Source organism: Scyliorhinus torazame, chromosome 8 (genome assembly GCF_047496885.1).
Source record: "Scyliorhinus torazame isolate Kashiwa2021f chromosome 8, sScyTor2.1, whole genome shotgun sequence".
Taxonomy (NCBI): Eukaryota; Metazoa; Chordata; class Chondrichthyes; order Carcharhiniformes; family Scyliorhinidae; genus Scyliorhinus; species Scyliorhinus torazame.
Window position 1 is genome coordinate 249,665,413 of NC_092714.1, and position 24,115 is coordinate 249,689,527.

The 24,115-nt window shown below is 47.7% G+C and overlaps 1 long non-coding RNA gene and 1 pseudogene across 1 annotated transcript in view; one reads left to right on the forward strand and one right to left on the reverse strand.

The window, feature by feature from the left end:
- LOC140428521 (uncharacterized) overlaps positions 1-24,115 on the reverse strand; it is a 126,279-nt gene that overhangs the window by 54,888 nt on the left and 47,276 nt on the right. The gene's annotated exons all lie outside the window — the stretch shown is intronic.
- LOC140428520 (heme A synthase COX15-like) lies at positions 13,552-24,033 on the forward strand (annotated as a pseudogene).

Sequence of the window (24,115 nt, forward strand, 5' to 3'; positions counted from 1 at the left end):
GAGGAAACTCCGGTGGAGGAGCTTAAGGGCAAGTGGGAGGACGAGCTAGGAGGAGAGATAGAGGCGGGGCAATGTGCGGATGCCCTAAGCAGGGTTAATACATCCTCATCATGCGCCAGGCTTAGCCTGATACAATTTAAGGTAGTCCACTGGGCACATATGACAGCGGCTAGAATGAGTAAGTTCTTCGGGGTTGAGGATAGGTGTGTGAGGTGCGCGGGAAGCCCAGCAAATCATGTCCACGTGTTTTGGGCCTGCCCAAAGCTTAGAGGGTTTTAGCAGGATTTTACCAAGGCAATGTCCACGGTGCTAAAAACATGGGTGGTGCCGAGTCCGGAGGTAGCGATCTTTGGAGTGTCGGAAGGTCTGGGAGTTCAGGGGGCGAAAGAGGCCGACGTCCCAGCTTTTACTTCCCTGGTAGCCCGGAGACAGATCTTGTTAATGAGGAGGGACTCGAAGCCCCCGAGTGTAGAGTTCTGGGTTAGTGACATCGCTGGGTTTCTCAGTCTCGAGAAAATAAAGTTTGCCTTAAGAGGGTCAATGTTAGGGTTCTCCCAGAGGCAGCAGCCGTTCGTCGACTTTCTCGGGGAAAATTAAAATGTCAGCAGATGCAGTATTCCAACAGGGGTGGGGGCGTGGGCGGATTGTTGTTGTATGGTTGAGGTACATGAAGATTGGGCTTGGGGGGGGGGGGGTGTTTATTTTACCATGTTGATGTCATTGTTTATGTTACTGTTATAAAAAATTTCAAATACCTTAATAGAATTTTTTTTTTTTAAACATGTCACAATCTATCACCATTTGATAATAGTCTGCCAATCTGTTTTTCCATCTGAAGTGGATAATTTCACATGTATCCACGTTGTACTGCATCTGCCATGTATTTGCCCACTCACTCAACTTGTCTAAATCACATTGAAGCTTCTCAACATCCTCCTACCACTCACATTCCCACCAAGTTTTGTATCATCAGTAAACTTTTAAATATTACATTTGGTTCACTTATCCAAATCATTGAATAAGCATTTTAAAAGCATCACATTCCCCAGTAAACAAACAACAGGAAAAAAAAACAGTGAAGAAACAATCACTTTTGAAAAATAGTCACCCAAAAAGCAGAACTAAATTCAAAGCCCATCCCCCTCCTCTAACAAGCAAGACAGATCAACCTTTAACCGTCCACACAGCCCATTATTTCACATGGAGCTACTTATTCATAGAATTTACAGTGCAGAAGGAGGCCATTCGGCCCATCGAGTCTGCAGCGGCTCTTGGAAAGAGCACCCTACCCAAGGTCAACACCTCCACCCTATCCCCATAACCCAGTAACCCCACCCAACACTAAGGGCAATTTTGGACACTAAGGGCAATTTTATCATGGCCAATCCACCTAACCTGCACATCTTTGGACTGTGGGAGGAAACCGGAGCACCCGGCGGAAACCCACACACACACGGGGAGGATGTACAGACTCCGCACAGACAGTGACCCAAGCCGGGAATCGAACCTGGGACCTTGGAGCTGTGAAGCAATTGTGCTAACCACTATGCTACCGGGCTGCCCAAAGTTACTTAAGTTTTTACAATCCAACAACACAAATCGCTGCCACAGTACTTCTCCAAGGCTTAAGTGTCTTTTAATTCGCCTCCAGCTTCTTTTCTTTAATAAAGGTTCATACTTCGTCTGGAGTTTCAAAGTAGAAGTCCCGTTCCTCATGTGTGACCCACAGGCGAGCTGGGTACAGCATCCCGAACTTCACCCCCTTCTTAGAGAGGGTCGTTTTTGCCCAATTGAACCCAGCTCGCCTCTTGGCCAAATCCACTCCCAGGTCCTGACAAATGTGCAACTCACAGTTCTCCCACTTGCTGCTCCGTTCTTTCTTGGCCCACCGCAAAACGTGTTCCTTGTCCATGAAACGGTGAAAACGTACCACCATGGCCCTCGGCGGTTCGTTCGCTCTTGGCTTCCTTGCGAGGGCTCTGTGCGCTCTGTCCAATTCCAGGGATCGAGGGAACGCCCCAGCCCCCATCAACTTCTCCAACATGTCTGTCACATAGGCCCTCGCATCCGATCCCTCACTGCCTTCAAGGAGGCCAACAATTCTGAGATTCTGCCTCCTGGACCTATTCTCCAGGTACTCCAGCTTCTCCTGCATTCTTTTCTGGCGGTCGTTCATCAGCCCCACCTTGCTTTCCAGCACGGTTATATATTCCTTGTGCTCGGACAACTTTTGGTCATCCTCCTGGATCGCTCTCCCGTGAGTTTCCTGATTCTGAACCATTTGATCAATCGAAGCCTTAATCGGGTCCAGCGCGTCCTTCCTCAACTTGGCGAAGCAGTCCTCAAAAAACTTCACCAGCTGCTCCGTCGACCACTGTGCCGTCTTCCCGCGGCCCTTGCCCTCCGCCTTGCTGTCCCGTGTTACCAGCTCTGCTTGCGTCTCCCTTATAGGACTTTATTGTCTCACACGGCCACTTCTGGTCCAATTCTCCATACACCGGAGGGGGATTTCTCCTTACTGTCTCACTCTTCACTGCTTTATCCCATAAAATCTGAAACAAAACAGGGTAGAAAGGTCCAAAAGTCCATTACAGGCGGGAGCTATCAAATGTGCGACCAACTCCTCCATGGCCGCCATCGGAATTCCACTTATCCAAATCATTGATGTATATAGTGAATAGCTGGGGCCTAGGTGCTGTTCTCTGCAGGACCCCACTAGTTACCGCCTGCCAGTTCAGAAAAGCCCCATTTATTCCTACTCTCTGTTTCCTGTCTGGTAACCAATTCTCAATCCATGCCAATATATTACCCCCAATCACATATGCTTTCAATTTGCACACTTACCTCTTATGTGGGATCTTATCAAAAGATTTCTGAAAACCCAAACATGCGACATCCACTGGATCCCCCTCAGCTATTCCGCCAGTTATTTCCTCAAAACACTCCAGTAGGTTTACCAAATATGGGGCGGGATTCTCCGACCCCCCGCTGGGCTGGAGAATCGCCGGGGGGGGCGGCGTGAATCCTGCCCCGCCGCCCTGACGCTGGCTGCCAGATTCTCCGGCCCCGTTTTTCGGTGGGGACGGGAATCGCGTCGCACTGGTCGGGGGCCGTTGGCAGTGGCCCCCCCTGGCGATTCCCCGCCCCGCGATGGGCCGAGTGGCCACCCGTTTTCGGCCAGTCCCGCCGGCGTATATTACACCAGGTCCGTACCGGCGAGACCTGGCTCTGTGGACGGCCTGCGGTGCCTTCGTGGGGGGCGCAGGGGGATTTGGCCCCCGGTGGGGGTGGGCCTCCATGGTGGCCTGGCCCGCGGTCGGGGCGCGCCGTTCCGCGGGCGGGCCTGTGCCGTGGGGGCACTCTTTCCCTCTGCACCGGCTGCTGTAACGGTGTGCCAAGGCCGGCGGGGAGAAGAACCCCCCCCCTGTGCATGCGCTGGGGTGACGCCAGTACACGCTGGCGCTCCCGCTCATGCGCCAACTCGCGCCGGCCAGCGGAGGCCCTTCGGCGCCGGCTGGCGCGTCACCAACTCTGCCAGCGCCGGCCTAGCCCCTGATGGTGCGGAGGATTCCTCACCTTCCGGGCGTCCCGACGCCGGAGTGGTTCACACCACTCCTCAGCAGCGGTACAGCCCGCCCCGTCGGATAGCGCAGAATCCCGCCCATGATTTCCCTTTCATAAATCCAGGTTAACTTTGTCTAATCCCACTGATATTTTCTGAGTGTCCTGTTATCGCATCCTTTATAACAGACTCTAGCATTTCTAGTGTGGCGACTAGAGGATTTTCACAGTAACTTCATTGCAGTGTTAATGTAAGCCTACTTGGGACACTAATAAAGATTATTATTATTATCTACTACTGATGTTAGGCTAACCGGTCTGAAAATCCTTGTTTTCTCACTCCCTCCTCTTTTAAATAGTGGGGTTACAATTGCGACCCTCCAATCTGCCGGGATGCTCCCAGAATCGACAAAATTTTGGAAGATAGCAACCAATATATCCAGTATTTCCATGGCTATCTCCTTTAGTATCCTGAGATGTAGATTATCAGGCTCTGGGATTGATCAGCTGTCAGTCCCATTAATTTCTCCAGCACATTTTTATTTATTAATACTACTTCCCTTCACTTTGTCCTTCTCATTAATATTTGGTTCCCTGGCATTTCTGGGAAGTGTTGCCAATCGGCACCAATAATGTTGCCAATTAATAATTATGTTCTTTAGAGTCGCCTGGTATCAAATGATACCACCACAAGGCTTTACCGGATATCAATCAAAGGACCACACAACCAGTTAGTCAGTTCAAGTTTAAAGATGGTTTATTTACTCACAAGGATTACTTCGACATGTAACACAAAACACTACATGTTAAACTACACCTAACAACTACAATAACCTATACTTAACTTCAGGGCACCCGGCTCTATGCAGATGGACAAGGTCTTTGTCCGGATCTTGCATGGCTGGGTGGAAGAAGTGGCTCTGTTTCTGCCGGGCTCATCCGTCTGGTAGCGATTGATGGTCTTCAACTTGCCTGTCTGGTCGTTATGCTGCACTTGGGTTGGCATAGGCCGGATCCAAGAATGACCGAGCACATGTCTGTGTCTCTTCTTATCCCTCTGGGATTTCGCGCTCTTTGGAGCGATCCTTAACTTGGACCCAATAATTCGACACGCTGCGATTACTGCCTTCGATTTTGGCCAATAAAGGGGCAGGTTCCTTGATGGCTGGGCGTGTCCTTAGCGGTCATTGACCTTGGCTGTTTGGGCTCCCTGATTAAAGGGAGTGGTGCCGATCAGTCTGTGGCTGTATCAGTTTCTTGAGTGCAGCCTTATTGTTCTGGGGAAATGGGTCATTAGAATGCAAACGAGCGGGGTTTCGATCGTGTCTAGCTATCTGGGTTGCAAATACACACACAAGCTCTGAGTCTGTCTGAGTCCTGGGTTGGCCATAATTCCCATGGTACTTTACAGGTGGCCAGCTGAGATGGCGACATCCCGTCCTCTTGATCCTGAATGCGAAGTGTGGTGGATCACACTATTGATCCCTTATCCATCCCTGGTGTGCCGGTTACCCTTGGTCAAGGACAGGTTCTACACTACCCTGTCCTATGTTTTTGGAGCATTTACCTAACATTTTTATTAACACATCATACATTCATAATTTCTAACGGGTCACTATAAAACATTTCACTGTTCCGCACAATTGAATATCTAACTAACACTATCTAAGCTACTCTCATGCTGCTGGCAAATACCAAAAAGAACTTATGTACAATACAAGATTTCAAAATAGCAGCATCACATTGCTACTTAATCTATCAAAGTTACAGAGGTATACGGTCTTTACTTTTATCAGCGATTACAGTGTTTGTTGAGTTGGGTGAATTCCAAAGAAAGGTGCTCGGAGTGTCTATATCGGGGAACGGGAGGCTCTTTTTCACCATTTGTGGAGTCTAAGTTTGGATGACACTGCAGATTATTGCAATTACCAGAAGTGCCTCTACTGTGTATGAAAGGGGGTACCATTTGGCAATGTTTTCCCACCAAGTGGGGGTTTCAGTGTCTATCTCTATGTGTGGTGTGGTGTCCGGGCTAGGGGCGTGATGTTGTGTGGTTGTGTTCGGGGCTGGTGTGGTGTGTGCTACAGAGGCTTGTAATGCACGCAGTTGTAGGAGTCCAGCGATGATCACAATGTAGATCATCAGTCCTCTCTTCGTCTTGTCTTCTGTCTTGTCTTCTGTCTTCCGTTTTCCGTATATTCCTGCAAGCATAATACCTGTTATCTTTGGTTAATATCTTGTTTATTTGTCTTTCTCTCCTTAACTTCAAGTACCCATTAGAATTGTCACCATGTGTGACTCCCTCATTTTTTTTTTGGAAATAACATTTTGAGAGACAAGAAATACCAATTTTTAAAGTACAGAGATTCTCGCAGCTTGTGGTCAATGCAGGGAGTGGGCGGACAATTTCCCCATCCAGTCTTTCCTTTACTGGAACCAGTGATGGTTGAGGCTCATCTTAACTAGCCGCATTTTAGGGCGACCAGTTTTATATAGTTTTGTTGTCCCAGGCTCCAGCGGTAGTTCGCGTGTAGCAGCATATGTGGCAACCAAGTGTGTCAAACGTGTAAATAGCAGTTGGGGAACGACCAGAGGGTCGCAGAAGGTAAAGGGATGAGTGTACAGACTGTGGCGAAGGAAATTCTTTAAACCACAATGAAAGAGCAGAGAAGGGAAAACTAAGACCTGCCAAAGACAGTGAAAAGTATAAAGAACCATTCCAGAGTACTCAAAGTGATGGGAACATGAGGTGCGTGTGGGCCGCAGCAGGGCAAGAATGGGGGAATCCCTGGGTAGGGCGGTGATCAGTGCCGTTGCTCGACTACCCGAGCTTGACTGACCAGATGCATTTGGGGTCCTCAGGCAGGGTGGTGATTAGTGCCGTTATTCCCTACTTGGGTGACCTAAACGAGCGGAAAGAATTTGTAACACATGTGAGATCCAACAATTGTTCCTTTTGGCCATTGGTCAGTAAATGGCGTCGGAAGAGTAACTATGACTGTATCAAAAAATTGGGTGTCAGGCCGACATTAATTAAAACATGTAACAAGAAGAAAGAAAGAAGGAAAATAAAAAGGCGGGCAGGCTCCATCAGAAAGTAGGACACCGTAATTCTTATGCGGCTCCTCTTTCTCATCATCGGGACACCTCAGGGTTCTGTATCAAAAAGCGTTGTAAAAGGATTACCATAACGGGAGTCAGAATCTGAATCATCACCATCTCCCGGTTGCCAGACTCGTGTAATGCCGTTTTTGTGCCATTGCCACGTGGGCCGTCATAGGATCTGAATCATCATGTCTAACCCATCTACAAGAGTTGTCGCGGTGCCAAAAAGGGGTTCATTTGTCATGAGGAGTAGGGGCGATGGCAGTGAAGGGCAAGTTACTGTTGTCGGGCAGTGGCGGTGGCTCTGGCTGTGGCTGTGGAAGGGGGTATAGGGGGCCAAACATGTCTTGGTCGTGGTACCGGGGGCTGGAGTGAATGGGGCCGGGGAGGTTGTACCAGTGGTCAGTGATCATGGTCAATTCAGGGAGGCTGGCGCTGTCGTCGGAGTCAAGCTCAAGGTGGAAGATCGTACCTGTGGGCGGAGACAAGGTCGGGTCTGTGGGCGTGGACATGCTGGCATGGCTGAGGGAGGGTTGGACTAGGTTGTCGATGGGCGGTGCAGAATCATCTGCTATTGCTAGGGAGATGTGGTGGGAGTGGCTACATTGGATTCCATAGACTTTGAGCTGGTTGATGTGGAAGCAACCAGTTTTACCATTGGGGTGCGTTATCTTGTACACAGAGGGGCTTACTTTGTCCGAAATGGAGTAGGGTTCTGCAAATTTGGGGGAGAGGAAAGAACTGGGATTGTAAAGGGAAACCATTACTTGCTGACTGACTGTGTACTCTACGGGGTGGACAGTTTTGTCAAAGCAGGCTTTACCCTGCTTCCTTCTAGCACCTAGTCGGACAGCTGCAGTGAGCAGTGCTGCTTTAATATTGTCTGTGACTTGTTGGACCGCTTTTTCATGGGTGAGGGCAGAGACTGTGGGGCTTGCCAAATCGAGACCTAATAAATATTCAATTCCTTTCATGGGCCGTCCAGTCATGAGAGTGTGGGGGGTGAAACCTGTGGAACTGGAAACGGTGTTCCGAATAAACATAAGGGCAAATGGGAGAACTGTGTCCCATGTGGTATTATTCTGTTGCACCATTCGTCCAACAATGCCACAAGTGCAATTCATTCGTTCAACAATGCCACTGGATTGGGGGTGATAAGCGATGTGAAATTTTTGTTTGATTCCAAAAATCGTTCGGACATTTGGCATGACTCTGCCGGTGAAATGGGAACCTTGGTCTGACTCAATGCTGCGGGGGAGTGCACAGCGTGTAAATATCTGTTGGGTCAAAATCTTAGCTGTGGCCTTTGCAGTGTTTGTCAGTAGGGAAAATACTTCTACCCATTTTGTAAAGGTGTCGATTACCACTAATACGTATTTGAAACCATTTCCGCAAGGGGGGAGGGGGCCAATGTAGTCGACTTGCAAATTTGTCCAAGGGTCATTAACAGGTCGGGTGTGTCTGAATTGTCCTTTCTTGGAGTACCTTTCAGGATTGTTCTGCGCACAGATTAAAAATTCTCAACATAATGTGTTACATCGGATTTTAAATCGGCCCACCAGCACAAATGTCTTAAATGGGCAATGGTATTGTCTATCCCCTGATGTCCGTGTCCATCATGAAACTGGTAAATTATCTGGTTTCTGTCCTGGGTGGGGACCACATAAATTCCATTTTTCAAAACTATACCGTCCTGTACTGTCAGTGAGTCCTTGCATTTGTCGTAGGGGGCTGGGAAGTTACCGTCTAAAACTTGTTTGAGAGTGTCGTCTGCCTTTTGGGCCTGGGATAGATCCTCGATATTGGTCTGAGAAACCTGGACTGCGTGTATTGGTTCACTTTCGGGGGGTTGCCAAAAGTGACCATGGCGTGATCCTGCCTTGTCTAAGGCGTCTGCCTTTACATTACCGGGTGGGGAGGAACGATGATGGCTTCTCACTTTAATAATACCGTACGTGCGGTCTTTAGCTGTCCTGAGAATGTGTTTCAACAATGGGGCTGAGGGTAGGGGTTTACCATCAGCGAATACAAAACCTCAAGATTCCCCCAGGGGCAGGAATTCTGTCAAGCTATTGCAAACATATAAACTGTCTGAATATATGCCTGGGGGGGTTGGAAAAGAATCGAGGTGTTGCACTACATATGGCTGCTAGTTCTGCTGCTTGTGATCCTAGGTGGCCGGGCAATTTTAAAGATATTTCTTCTAATGTGCGTCCCTGTGCATCTTCGACATAAATGTCACAACCTGTTATTCTCTTTCTGTTTTCAATTGTGGAGGAGCCGTCTACATAAACCTCTAAGGCATTGTCTGTGATTTGTGGATTTTGTGTTTTACTGCCTGCTCGTGTGCGCAGTGACTTCGGAATAAAGGGTCCTGTGTGGTATGGACTGCTATGATCTGGCACTCATGTGGGGTCCGTGCATACTGAAGGTTATCTGCTAGAAATGTATGGGTCTTTGTACGTTTGACTGTAATGTCCCTTCCTTGTAAAAACAGTGTCAAGCGAGCTGCTCTAATCTGGCTGATTCAACCGTCCTTTAACCTACCATCTAACAATAGCTGCGTTGGGGTGTGCTCAGTTAAAATCGTTACTGGGTTAAGGCCTGTGATGTATGCAAATCCTGTACTGCACAAAAGACTGCAAGCAAGTGCCGTTCGCCGGCTGTAAATCCTTGCTCTACGGGATCCAAAATTTGTGAGGCATAGGCAAGGGGTCCTAAGCGGTCATGTCTTTCCTGTTGGAGTACTGCTGATAGGGTTTGGTCGGTGGTTGCTACTTCTATGGCAAAGGGAGAGTGTGGGTCTGGAACTTGCAATGCGGGGACTGTGCCTAGGGCGCGTTTTAATTCAACGATGGCATCTGTGTGCTGAGGAAGCCATTCCAATGGGACGTTCTTTTTAAGGAGCTCTGAGAGTGGGGCTGCTTTTGTGGCAAAACCATCTATATGGTTCCTACAATATCCACCTAATCCTAAGAAGACCGGAGTGCAGTGATATTGTGGGGCAGCGGCAATTTAACCATTGACTCAATTTGCTTCTGTTCGATTTCTCTCTTCCCGTGGGTGATAATGGTGCCTCAATAAAGAACCTTTTCTTTTAAGATCTGGACTTTTTTGGGGTTGACCTTGCATCCAATGGATTGCAAAAGACCGAGTAATTCCGAAAGAAACTTTACGTGCTCTTCCTTTGTGTCCGTCTGTAGGAGTAAGTCGTCCACATACTGTATAAGGCATTTGGGCGGGAACATTTGGAAAGTCCGTTGGCCAATTGCCGGTGGAAAATGAAGGGGGAGTTGTGGAATCCTTGCGGGAGGCATGTCCACGTACACTGCTGCCCTTGAAATGTGAACGCGAACTTATATTGACAGGTTTTGTCTAACGAGATGGACCAAAAGCCATTGCTGATGTCCAGCACTGTGAAGTACTTTGCCTGTACTCCCTGCTTGAGCATGGTCTCGGGACTCGTGGCAACGGTGGGGACTGCAAAAGGGGTGACCTTGTTAAGTTCTCGGTAGTCGATTGTCAGTCGCCAAGAACCATCGGGTTTTTTCACGGGCCAAATTGGGGCATTATTTGTTGAGGCTACCAGCCGAATTAGTCCTTGATCTAATAAGCTATTGATGACTTTTGAAATCTCACCCTCGGCTTGCTGTGGGAAACCGTATTGCTTCTGTGGCTTAGGATCGGGACCTGAAATTGTTTCCGTTCCTGGAATCTTCCCACAATCGTGTTTGTGTTGGGCGAAGGAAGCTTTATGTTTTCTGAGGATCTCTCTAATTGTCTGATCTGTACTAATTGTTTGTGGATCAAACCAATAGTCTCCTGCTGAGCAAATCCTATGTTCATAGTCCCCTACTGTGAGCGTAGCAGGGGCTCTCGCTGTTTTGGCCATTTTCCATACACACCTATTCACGGGATCAAAGGAAAGGTTGTGGGAGCTCATAAAATTGATTCCTAGAATGTGCTCAGCTGTTTGGGCAAGTCGACTAAAACAACAGGGTGTCTGGTGCTTATGTTCCCTATCTGAATATCTACGGGGGCTGTGATGTATCCCTGCTGTACGTGTCCGGTAAATCCACTAAGGGTGATGGTGTCTGTGGTGGGCCATTTGTCGCGCTGAAACATTGTGGAGAAGTTTAAATTGGTGCAAGACCCTCCTGTGTCCCAAAGAAATTCTACTGGATGTCCCTGGAGTGTGCCTGTGACTACTGGTCTGCCTGATTTGTCCCAGAGTGTGTCGCAGACCCAAGTTGGGGAGTCCGAACACTGTCAATCTGTGGTGTTGATTGCTGAATTATCTGAACGGGCACTAACACTATGTATGGGCCTAACATTGTTCCTAGGTGGGGGGCCTGATGGTTGGTGGCGTTGCTGGTTCTGGGGGTTTTGTCGGCATTCGCGGGCGTAATGCCTCGTGTGTCCACAATTATAGCAATCTCGTGGTGCCTGTGCTCTGGGGTGCTGTCCTTCATGTCTACCCTCACTTGCTGGTCCTGGTTAGTTCTAACTGGGTGCATATTTGCTTCGTTCTGTTCCTGATCTGCCTTCCTGTGTAGGGATTGTTCCCAAGCTCTGGAGAGTCGCTTTAAAACCCAAACTTCATTCTGTGTGGAGTCTGCGGGGTCGTAATTTACACAAGCCTTTTGACCTGCTTCTGTGGCGTGGGAGACTAAAGTGTGGGACCATTTAGTGGTGTCGTCCTCATTTAAGTGTGCACGGTTCAAATCCCCAAATACTGCTTTAAAATGGATCCAAAGGCGACCTGCAAATGCAGTCGGACGCTCTCCCTTCTTTTGCCTACAATGGTTTAAACCTTCTAAGGGATCTCCCTTGTTGTACCCAATTGCATCTAAACTGGCTGTTTTCATCTCCTGTAGGGTTCCTCCTCCTGCACTCTGGGGTTCTGGCAAAGCTGAGCTGACGGACTGGTCAAGGCTCATTACTATAAGTTTAACTTCCTCCCTTTTGTCTTGACCGTGCATAACCTTTTGCTGGCGTACTCTCTCAAAGAAATTATGCGGGTCTGCGGTGGGTTCGAATGGATCAATTTTAGCGCTGGCATCTCTCAATTCGGTGATGGATAATGGGGTGGTGTAAACAAAATTGGGCTCCTCCCGATCTGATGACTTGTGCTGTGTGGTGATCGGATTCAGGGGGGTGTGCGCTGCCTGTGCAGTCAGTGGTGCGGGTGCTTTCCTTTTCAGGGCATGGGGGGCTCTATTGTGATATTCCGTGTTCTCCACATATCTCTGGGCGGTTTCATTTAGTTCTTGCCAAATTGGGGGCACCTTCCTCATCTAAATTTTCTCTAAATCCATTTTGCACTGAAAGCAGTGACTGCAACTTCTCTATTTGTTGTCTACATTTCCCGTGGTCTACTGTGCTCTGTCTTTGTTCTGTAGTGGAGCTAAGGAGCGCTCGTAGAGTTGCCTTTAACTGTGCTACCTGCTGTTCTGTCTCTTCTCGTACCAAGACTGCGCGCTGTGTATCTTGGTTGGCTTTATCGTACTGGGTCTGAAAGCTGCTAAGGTGAACCAAACAAGATTGGTGTGCCCGTTTGACATAAGCCATCTCTTTATCTTTAGCTGCCAACTGATCCCGGAGTTGCTCAATAATCTTTTCGCTTTCACTATTGTTTCCCTCATTCTTCTCTTCTTTCTCAACTAGCTGCCTGCGGAGCGTCCTCATGACCTCCTCTGTGCCTCGCAACTGTGCCAAACAGGACACTATTGCCATCGGCGTTCGCACTTTCGCTGCATTTTCCTTATGCACCTCGGTTAGGTTGTCCCACCAAGTTTGTCCTATGCTTCCTGGACCTGACTCTTCAGTTGAACAAAAATCGCACCAAAGGGGCCATCCTTTCCCCTTTAAATACTTCCTCAACTCTTCTTCCCATATGGGACACTGCTCTGCTCTGTTGGTCGCTGCGAGCTCGGGTTCCCGTGGGTTCATTAAACGTTCCATCGCTTTTGTGGCCGTTGCTTCGAATATCTCTTTTATTTCCTCTAATCTCTCGTTTCCTATCGTTAATCTCTGTTTCCTACCGTTAATTTGGGACAGGTGGATAAGGCGGCGATTTGAACTGCAGGTATGGTCTGAGCTATTTTCCGCTTCACAATTCCCTCGATAGTTTTGACACAATCTAACAAATTTACTTATATCCCTGTGAGTATGCATGCAGGTTAGGACACACTTCTGAAATTTGGTGATTTGGTCAATATGGGCTTGCACTTGTGGTTCTTTCTCTTTCTCTCGCAATTGGATTTCAAAGTTTGTGGGTTCTCTCGGAGTGACAAAATCACTTCTAATTCGAGTCCCACCAAAGTCGCCAATAATGTTGCCAATCGGCACCAATAACGTTGCCAATTAATAATGATGCTCTTTAGAGTCGCCAGGTATCAAATGATACCACCACAAGGCTTTGCCGGATATCGATCAAAGGACCACACAACCAGTGAGTCAGTTCAAGTTCAAAGATGGTTTATTTACTCACAAGAATTACTTTGACATGCAACACAAAACACTACAAGTTAAACTACACCTAACAACTACAATAACCTATACTTAACTTCAGGGCAACCGGCTCTATGCAGATGGACAAGGTCTTTGCCCGGATCTTGATTGGCTGGGTGGAAGAAATGGCTCTGTTTCTGCTGGGCTCATCCGTCTGGTAGCGATCGTTGGTCTTGAACTTGTCTGTCTGGTCGTTATGCTGCACTTGGGTTGGCATAGGCCAGATCCAAGAGAGACCAAGCACATGGCTGTGTCTCTTCTTATCCCTCTGGGATTTCGTGCTCTTTGGGGTGGTCCTTAACTTGGACCCAATAATTCGACAGGCTTCGATCACTGCCTTCGATTTTGGCCAATAAAGGGGCGGGTGCCTTGATGGCTGGGCGTGTCCTTAGTGGTCATTGACCTTGGCTGTTTGGGCTCCCTGAGTAAAGGGAATGCCGCCGACCAGTCTGTGGCTGTATCGGTTTCTTGAGTGCAGTCCTATTGTTCTGGGGAAATGGGCCATTAGAATGCAAACGAGCGTGGGTTTCGATCGCATCTAGCTATCTGGGTTGCAAATACACACACAAGCTCTGAGTCTGTCTGAGTCCTGGGTTGGCCATAATTCCCATGGTACTTTACAGGTGGCCAGCTGAGATGACTACAGAAGTTATTTCTGTCTGCCTTTGTGAGGACAGAATTAAAGTAGTTGTTTAATTGCTCTGCCAATTCCTTGGTCTTTATTATAAACTCTCCCCTTTCAGATCTACATTTATCATCACCTGAGAGAGATTTTTAAAATGCTGAAACGATGTGAAGAGAATGTTTCTGCTTGTTCGTAAATCTACAACTAGGAGCCATAAATACCAGATAGTTATTGATAAACCCAATAGATAAATAAAGAGAAATTCCTTTATTCAGGAAGTAGTTAGAATGTGGAACTTGCTACCACAGGAATTGGTTGAAGCAAATAGCTTAGATACTTTCAGAAGGAAACTAGATGATCACATGAGAAGATTGGGAATAGAAAGATATGATGAAAGGCTGAGATGGAAGTAAATTAATTTAACAAGTCTCACGTGGAGTATAAACACCAGGGTAGACAAAGCTGTATAGTCTGTTTATGTAATAAAAACAGAAAATGCTGGATAAACCTGCAGCTGTGGCAACATCTGTGAAGAGGGAGAACCAATGTTAACGTTTTGAGTCTGTATGAGTCTTCTTCTGACGAGGAGCCATATGCACTTGAAACGTCAACTCTTTTTTCCCTCCACAGATGTTGCCAAGCTGCAGAGTTTATCATGCATTTTCTGTTTTTGTTTCAGATTTCCAAGATCCACAGGATTTTGTTTCTATTTTTGTGGTTTGTTTATCCTCTCTATCCTCCTTGGATACCCCTTAAAACTGTCAAAGATTTGGTCAACTTATGTGATCCATGTGATCCAGTGATGAAATATGTTTGTTGATGCTCCTATGAAGTGCCTTGGGATCTTTTATAATATTACGAAGCGCCAAGGACCCGGGTTTGATCCCGGCCCCGGGTCACTGCCTGTGTGAAGCTTGCACATTATCCCCATGTCTGCGTGGGTCACACCCCCCAAAACCCAAAGATGGATTGGCCACGCTAAATTGCTCCTTAATTGGACCATTTTTTTAAAAAGTCTTTGAAAAATTCTCAAACACCTACCCTATCCCATTTCTGCCCTCTGTAATAAAACATAGGAGCAAAAGTAGGCCATTCGGCCCATCGAGTCTGCTGCGCATTTTCCATTCTTTTCAAATTTAAAAGTTGCTGTCTAAATGCCAATCACAGCATGTCTGGCAATGCAAGTCGAAATGTGACCTGATTTCCAGTGACCCACTTCTGGTCCCACCCCTCCCGATCACTCATTGGCCAGCAAACCAGTCCCGAAACCAGCTGCCAACCCAGACACTTCACCTTCACCAAATACTGACTTCTTGTTGGGAGCACTCCCATTGTGAAAATCCAGCCGTATTAATCTAATGGGCTGTCAATGACACTTTAAGCATATATTCCTTCTCCTTTGGATACCATACCCAATGAGGGGGTTGCCAACCATGGAATTTATCCATAATTAAGCTTGGCAAAGTACTACAGTGGTTTGCCATTGCTTTCTGCAGTAAAACTGATCAGGAAACTCTCCCACTTTACTACCTGCGATCAGGCATATTGAAAGGATTATCAACTGTTTATCATTGTTTGGCCATGTCATTTGGACATAAATGTGGGAAGCATGATTGAGAAATTTGCAGTTGAGACAAAAATTGTTTGTGTAGTTGATAGTGAAGGTAGTGAAGAAAATAATTTGCGTTTGGTTGAGTGGGCAGGAAAGTGGCAAATGGAATTCAATCTGGGACAGTGGAGTCATGGAACCTGGGAATGCATTTGGCAAAGGCAAACAAAGCAAGTGAATACTCAATAAGCAGGAGGATATTGAGAGGGGTTGTGGTAATGAGGAACCTCAGAGTGCATGTCCACAGGTCTTTGAAGGTGGCAGGACAGGTGGATAAGGTGGTCAAGAAAGCATATGGGGTGCTTTCCTTTATTGGGCGAGGTACTGAGTACAAAAGCAGGGATGTAATGATGGAGCTGTGTAAAACGTTGGTGAAGCAACAGCTGAAATTTTGTGTACCGTTCTGGTCACCATATTACAGGAAGGACATAATTGCACTGGAGAGAGTGCAGAGGAGACATACAAGAATGTTGCCAGGGCTTGAAAATTGCAGCTATAATGAAAGATTGGATAGGCTAGGGTTGTTTTCCTTCGAACAGAGGAGGCTGAGGCGTGACTTAATGGAGATATATAAACTTATGAGGGGACCTGATAGAGTAGACAGCTGTTGCCCCTAGCATAGGAGTTAATTGCCAAGGTGCATGGATTTAAGGTGATTGGTGGAAGGATCAGAGGGAAGATGAGAAAACCCTTTTTCATCCAGAGGGTGTGGGGTGTCTGAATTCACTTCCCAGGTTGACGGTTGAGGCTGAAATGCTCAAGCTTTCAAAAGGAACCTGGACTTCAAAAGGAACCTGGAAGTGCTGCAACCTGCGAGGTCAGGGAGCCCGAAGTGCTGCAACCTGCGAGGTCACGGAGCAGGTGTTGGAAAGTGGGATCAAAATGAGCGGCTAATTTCCTTTTTTTCTGTCAGCACAGAAGCGAGGGGCTGAATGGCCTCTTCTGCACCATAACATTTCTATGATTATGCCGACACCTTCCATGGCCCGCAGGTCCTGAAGTGAGATTTGAACCCAGAACTTCTGACTCAGCAGTGGCGTGCCTACCCCTGCACCACAAAACCTGATGATTGATATAAATGTTCTTTCAATTTAAGAGCAGCTGCCCTCAATTGCTTTTTATATTATCAAATTGCTCACCTGCAGCCTTTGTTTAATGCTCAGATTAGATTATTGAGAAATAGAAAGGATGGCACATTAACCTTTTTCTAATAGTCGAGGGAAGACATTACAAACCATTACAAACACAACAGCTGTATTACAGAGACAGTCTTTGATGCGGTTTCTCCATGAGTGAAGGGGCCATAATTTACAAAAATAAAAAATTTGGAATACCCAGTTCATTTTTTTTCCAATTAAGGGGCAATTTAGCGTGGCCAATCCACTTAACCTGCACATCTTTGGGTTGTGGGAGCGAAACCCACGCAGACACGGGAAGGGGCCATGAATAACATAAATTATTTCAGAGGTAAAGACACAGCAGAGAACATTACAGTCAGTGGTTGGAATCCTCCTTTGCTCACCGGCAGCTCACCGCCGTGGCACGGTGGCACCGTGGTTAGCACTGCTGCCTCAGCGCCAGAGACCCGGGTTCGATTTAGGCCTCGGGTGACCGTCTGTGTGGAGTTTGCACTTTCACCCTGCGCCTGCGTGGGCTTCCTCCGGGTGCTCCGGTTTACTCCCCGGGTCCAAGGTGTGCAGGTTAGGTGGAGGCCATGTGCAGGCCATGCTAAAATTGCCCCTTAGTGTCCAACAGTTAGGAAGGGTTATTGGGCGACGGGGATAGGGCCAGGGAGAGGATCTAGGAAGGGTGCTCTTTCAGAGGGTCGTGCAGACCCATTGGGCCAATCTCCTCCTGCACTGTAGGGATTCTGTGGTTTCTCTGGGCGGGATTCACCAACCCCCCACCGGGCCGGAGAAGCACGCGGGGCGACGTGAATCCCACCCCGTTGCCAGATTCTCCGGCGCCAGGTTTTCAGCGGGGGCGGGAATCGTGTCGCGCCGGTCAGGGGCCGTTGGCAGTGCCCCCCTCCCGGCGATTCTCCGCTCCGCGATGGGCCGAGTGGCCGACCGTTTCCGGCCAGTCCCGCCGGCGTAAATCAAACAAGGTCCTTACCGGCAGGAACTGGCTCTGCAGACGGCCAGCGGAGTCCTCGGGGGGGCGCGGGGGGGATCTGGCCCCAGGGGGGTCCCCACGGTGGCTTGTCCCGCGATCAGGGCCCAGCAATCTGCGGGCGGGCCTGTGCCGTGGGGACACTCTTTCCTCCGCGCCGGCCGCTGTAACGGTCCGCCATGGCCGGCGCGGGGAAGAACCCCCCTGCGCATGCACTGGGATCACGCCAGAACACGTAGGCGCTCCCGCGCATGCGCCAACTCGCGCCGGCCGACGGAGGCCCTTCCGGGCGACTCGACGCCGGATAGTGGAGAATCCCAGTCTATGTGTTTCGCAGCGGCATGGGGTGGTTTCAATGGGAAATTCCAGTGCGAAGCGACGGGATAGAATCCTCGCTGCGAGCAAACAGCGCGTGGCTGAGAGGCACACGGCTAGGGCACTGCAGAATCAACACCAGTGAACTCTGTCTACAAAGTAATATTACCAATGTATGGAGTACTTTAAATGAAACTCTCTCACAACTGTGTTGACAATGAGGAAAACTAGCGCAAGTTTAAATGCAGTTTCGTTTTACCCTGATGTTACAGTCGAACTAGCAATATCATTCACCTGTTAGGTTTTCTGACAGATTTTGAGTACACCAAAGCATTGCACAAGAAATGTTTTCATTGTTCTAGTCTCATCCTGTCTGGCTGAGATCAACTTTAACCCCCAAGATTCCATTCCATTTATATTGGTCCTTATGCCTCATCAGTACACTCAGGGTGAATTGCTGCTCTTAGACACACATTCAGGCTTCACCATGCCACTCATGGAGTCAGGGAACCTCCTGCTCGTCGTAGCTCCACAGGAAAGGGATATATATTTTTAAGTCGTTTTGAAATTTACCTCCTGTTGCTGGAGGTTGCTGAAACAACATGAGCATAGCAGCCCATTGCAGACCAATTTCATTCAACATGCACCTGGTCCCTAAACAACCGCCCAAGTTACAAATGAGGCCCGCTATTTTAGCAGCAGTATCAATACCTGTGTAAATTGGGACCAGGCCATTCTACTACTGCATCCATTTATGGGCAGCACAGTAGCACAGTGGTTAGCACAGGTGCTTCACAGCTCCAGGGTCCCAGGTTCGATTCCCGGCTTGAGTCACTGTCTGTGCGGAGTCTGCACATTCTCCCCGTGTCTGCGTGGGCTTCCTCCGGGTGCTCCGGTTTCCTCCCACAGTCCAAAGATGTGCAGGTTAGGTGGATTGGCCATGATAAACTGCCCTTTGTGTCCAAAAAAGGTTAGGTGGGGTTACTGGGTTACGGGGATAGGGTGGAGGCGTGGGCCTAAGGAGGGTGCTCTTTCCAAGAGCTGGCAAAGTATTGATGGACCAAATGGCCTCTTTCTGCACTGTAAATTCTATGATTCTATGTGCTTTGTGCCAGTTTATGCTCCCCAAAACACGTAGCCATTTCCACCCCAGTGATATTGCACCATTTTCCATTCTCCTGGTGTGGGGGTGGGGGTTGCTTTCTTTGATACCATGGCCCATGGCTCAGGTGAGTAACTCTCGCTTCTGATATTGGAGGTCATAGGGTTCAAGTCCCACTCCAGAGGCATAAGTGCAAAAATTAAGACAGGCACACCAGGACAACGCTGCTCCATCTGAAGTACTGAATCCAAATGAGACATTACAGAATACCTACAATGCAGAAGGATGCAAGTCGGCCCATCAAGCCTGCACCGACCCTCTGAAAGAGCACCATAACCTAGGCCCACTCCCCATTTACCCCCATAACCCCATCTCCCCAACCAACCTTTGGACACTAAGGGACAATTGAGCAAGGTCACTCCACTTAACCTGCACATCGTTTGACTGTGGGAGGAAACCAGAGCACCCGGAGGAAACCCATGCAGACACGGGGAGAACGTGCAAACTCCACACAGACAGCCGCCAGAGGTCGGAATCGAACCCGGGTCTCTGGCGCTGTGAGGCAGCAGTGCTAACCACCGTGCCGCCATCGAGGTCCTATATGCCCTTTAAAAATATTATAATAATATAGGTGCATACAAAATATTTCATGGGGCCACTTTGAAGAAGAACAGGGGAGTTATCCCTGTTGTCCTGGCCAATATTTATTCTTCGAACAACATCACTAATACGGATCACTTGGTCATTATCACATTGCGGTATGAGGCTGCTCGTTGAGCTCAAATTGACTTCCGCAATTCCTGCATTGCAAAAATGCCTAAACTTCAACAGCATTTAATTGCAAAACATTTTGGGATGTAAAGATGCTACATAAATATATGCCTTTTTTTTCTTTGGGGTACTGGGGGTTTCATTGTGTTTTGTTCAATGCACTCACCGTAGGTTTGTGTTAGGTTACGAGCGGGTCTATGTGACAGATGTACGGTCACCCAGGAACTGGCCAGGAAGAAGCAACAGGAATTTGAAAATTCTCAACTCCAAAGCCTTCAGCACATTTCACTTCTCAGTAAGGACTCTAAAACTCTCACTATTGGCACGTTTTCCCACTCGTTCTTTTCACGGGCGCACTGCATCATAACTTGTTTCTGATTCTGGCTCTTTTGCAGCAAATGAAATCAGTGGCTTGAAAGGAGAAAACAAAATGCTCCACCAAGAGCTGAGAAACCTGAAATATCTCTTGGAGTGAGTAAACTGTGTCATTATTGTTTCACTGGCAATGTCAAAATATTCTTCAGGGGTGGAGTCACAATAACTTGTTTGCGTAGAGCTCAGTGGAGCTTTACTGTATCGAGAACAAGTAGGATTTTCCTATCAAAAAGATTGCAGTCCGAATAAATACTTATTAACATGAATTGTGGATCAAACTTGTCCTTGCATGATATAGCTGTTCTCTCATGGACCCAGGAATATAGATTGGCATAGAATTTACAGCGCAGAAGGAGGCCATTTGGCCCATCGAGTCTGCGCCGGCCCTTGGTAAGAGCACCCTACATACGCCCACACCTTCGCCCTATTCCCATAACTCATCTAACCTTTTTTCGACACTAAGGGCAATTTAGCACGGCCAATCCATCTAACCTGCACACCTTTGGACTGTGGGAGGAAACCGGAGCACCCGGAGGAAACCCACACAGACACGGGCAGAACATGCAGACTCCGCGCAGACTGTGACCCAAGCCAGGAGTCAAACCTGGGACCCTGGAGCTGTGAAGCAACAGTGCTAACCACTGTGCTATCGGCAGCATGGTATCTACCAAGGATTAGAATAGATCATTTCTAAATGATACATCTCAATTGGAGTGTCTGAATCCCATGAACTGTCAACACTTTGGGGGTATTGAGTTTGATCAATCCTTTCTTGATGAAGAAATGCCTCAATTCTTCACATTTTTAGTGGCATCTATGTATAAAGTCTGATTTTCCAGACAGCGAGCAGCCCAGCCTGCAACCCCTAAGGGATCGCGAAGGGCTGTGAAGAAAAGGCTCAAAAATAAAATATTGGGAGAATTCCACAGAACTGCCGAGAGGGGCAGGAGTGCTTCGCCAGTTTCCATTAGAAGATCGAAACTGCCAACCATTGGAGTCAGGCCAATTTCCCATCCCGCCACAGCTTGTGAGCTGCCGCAGATGTCCTTTTGGTACATGGGGATACGATGTACTACATGGAGACAGGTTGTTGCTGTTGATCAACATGATGGTAACAGGAGGGCACAAATATGAGATCATCAGGAAAATAATTAAAGGGGAGATTAGAAAACACTTGTTTATACAGAGCGTTTTTGAAGATGCAATTCCCCCCCCTCCAAAAAAAATAAAAACAGTTAGAGTCTATTTGTAATTTCTATAAAGGCAATCAGATAACTGCTTTGTAATATCATTTCATGTTAATGTCATGAAAGGATAGGGAAACAAGAAAATCTGTGGCATTTAGACAAATAAGCTCACAGAATGAAGGAAACGTGTATAGATCTGATGGATTGAATGTTTTGTTGCTCTGCAATAACACTCAAGAGGACTCAGTTTAACCTCATATTCCCAATAGAAAACAGGACTGGACTGGTCACCCAATTTACACCCTGCCCAATTGCACGTTGCTTAAATCAACTGGTTGGTCAACCCAGGCCCATCAGTTCCCAGCCAGGCAAATTAAATACATTTATAATAATATAATAATAATCTTTATTGGCATAAGTAGGCTTACATTAACACTGCAATAAAGTCACTGTGAAAAGCCCCTAGTCGCCACATTCCGGCGCCTGTTCGGGCACACTGAGGGAGAATTCAGAATGTCCAAATTATCTAACCGCACGTCTTTCAGGAATTGTGGCAGGAAACCAGAGCACCCGGAGGAAGCCCACACAGACATGGGGAGAAAGTGCAGACTCCGCACAGACAGTGACCCAAGTCGGGAATCGAACCTGGTACCCTGACGCTGTGAAGCCATAGTGCTAACCACTATGCTACCGTGCTGCCCAGTTACCCCTATCATCCTTCAATGATATATGGGAAGAACATAAAGTAACCGTGTCAAGATGTGAAAGCTACAGCTTTTATTTTTTTGACCTGTACAGCCATAAGTTAATATTCTGCTTGCCTTTTGACAGCACGAGACAGAGTCAACCTTATCCAAGAGGCAGCCGCTCGTTGTCGGACAACGCTATATCTTCAGATTCATCCTTGCATAACAAAAGGAAACAAAGCTTGGACAGTGCATTCAGCTCATTAGCAGAGCATCAGAGCCATAACCAGCAGTTTAAGCCTCCTACGAAAGGTACAGCAAATCTTAAATATATTTGCTAGCTGCTGGGAGCTTACCTTAAATTAGTAACGTCAGTCATTGAGTACATGTAACCGCAGTTGTTTATTTACTATCCATTTGTTAAATAAGCTTATTTCATGTTGTCTCTTGTTATAGTCGCCAGTTGTTCTCATGGGCTAATCAAGAAAAAAATAGCCAACTTCTTTAAATAAGTTGCAACTTGCACACAGCAAGGAACAGTTTCTGCTCTTGATAACTCTGCAGTGGCTCCTGCTGGTGGGAGCACATGTGTAAATATTGGGTGAAGGCATGATTATTGGACTTTGCTGTTTTTGTCCTCGGAGCTCGCTGATTCCTTGGGCTCACCCTATGTAGAAAAGCCATTTGTGTGAAATAGAAGATTATCAGTATTCATGGATCTTCTCTGGAACTGAAGACCAGGCAAGAGCAGCCACTCTCTTTGAGATGTAAATTTTTATTTTGGAACACACAATAAATAAATCGGGAATTTTTTAACCACAAGTTAAGGGCACTGTCAGAAAAGTGAGAAATTACCAAATTGTTGCACAAAAATTGTAGATATGTCTATGGGCAGCTGTGGCGGGAGATGTTGTTGTCCGGTTTGTGGGGGCGTCTTGGCCTGAGGAAGGCAAAGAACCGCTAAGTCACTCATAGAAACAATGGGGAGCGTGAAAGGGAATAAGTTGTGTTGTTACTAAGATCTCTGGGGCAACCTCTGTACCCAATGCTGGCACTGACCGAATCGTGGGGAAATGGATGACTATATGCAGTGGACAGTTGTGGAGGCTGTGGTCCTTGGTGGAGTAACCCGGCTGACCGCGTCTGGCTTATTGATTGTGGACTGGCACCTTATCAAGGAGATGAAGCCCCCAAGCACTCAGGCACTATGGGAAGCCGAGTTTCAGAAGTACCAGCAGTTCCCAGAATTTAAGATATTAAATCATGACATGACTTTACATGAGTTCAGGTTCATCTGGCACATGGAGCATTCCCAGCGGATGTGGGTGGGGCAGTGGGACGGGCCTACATCCTGCCTGCCACCTATCTCTGGAGGAAGGTTGAAACTGTGGGGGACAGCAGACCTCTGCGGATTTGTGTGCTTCCAGGGTTTGCTGGGCTGGTAAATTGTGAAGAGTGGTTTGGAGGAGAAGAAAGATTCGTACGATATCTCCTGGAACAGCCAGCATCACCTGGCTGCCCATCCTGGATCCGCACTGGCTCTGAACTTGTGCCAGTCTGTGGACTGGGCTGTCTCTGCTCCTGCCCCCAAGCCTGATGTCCAATATCGGTTGGATGCTGCTGTTGAGACAGTTTACGCGTGGGACTGAAGGCTTGGTATTCATTCCAGCACTGTCAGGTGCTTTTATTGCTGGACTGGATACTGGGCCTGTCATTAATCCTTTCCCCAAAATGGGAGAGCGTTGAGTGCCTGATGACGTTTTAGCATTTTCCCCAACTCTCAGAAACTCCGTTGAACCACAGTTCAGTTTGACCACAGAGCCCAGGGTATTGCCTCAGGGACAGCAGTAACCATTCTCTATGTGCTTTCCCAGAGGATGCCAATGCCCCGAAGGACTAAGATGGCAATATCATCTCTGCTGGCCATGGTTTACTTGCAGACTGCTTTGGGAATCAGCACCCTGCTGCTCTACATCCCCACTCTTCTGGCAGCGACACATCAGTCAGGATCCCTAGATCTGCTCAGCCTGGCACTCTGGTTGATCCACAAACTCCACAGGCTCCCGAAGTGAAGCGAGGGACCAGCTGAACCTCGTCCTTCTAACACATAACAGATCTCTGTTCACTTAACTCCAGTCGTCCTAAACATTCTTT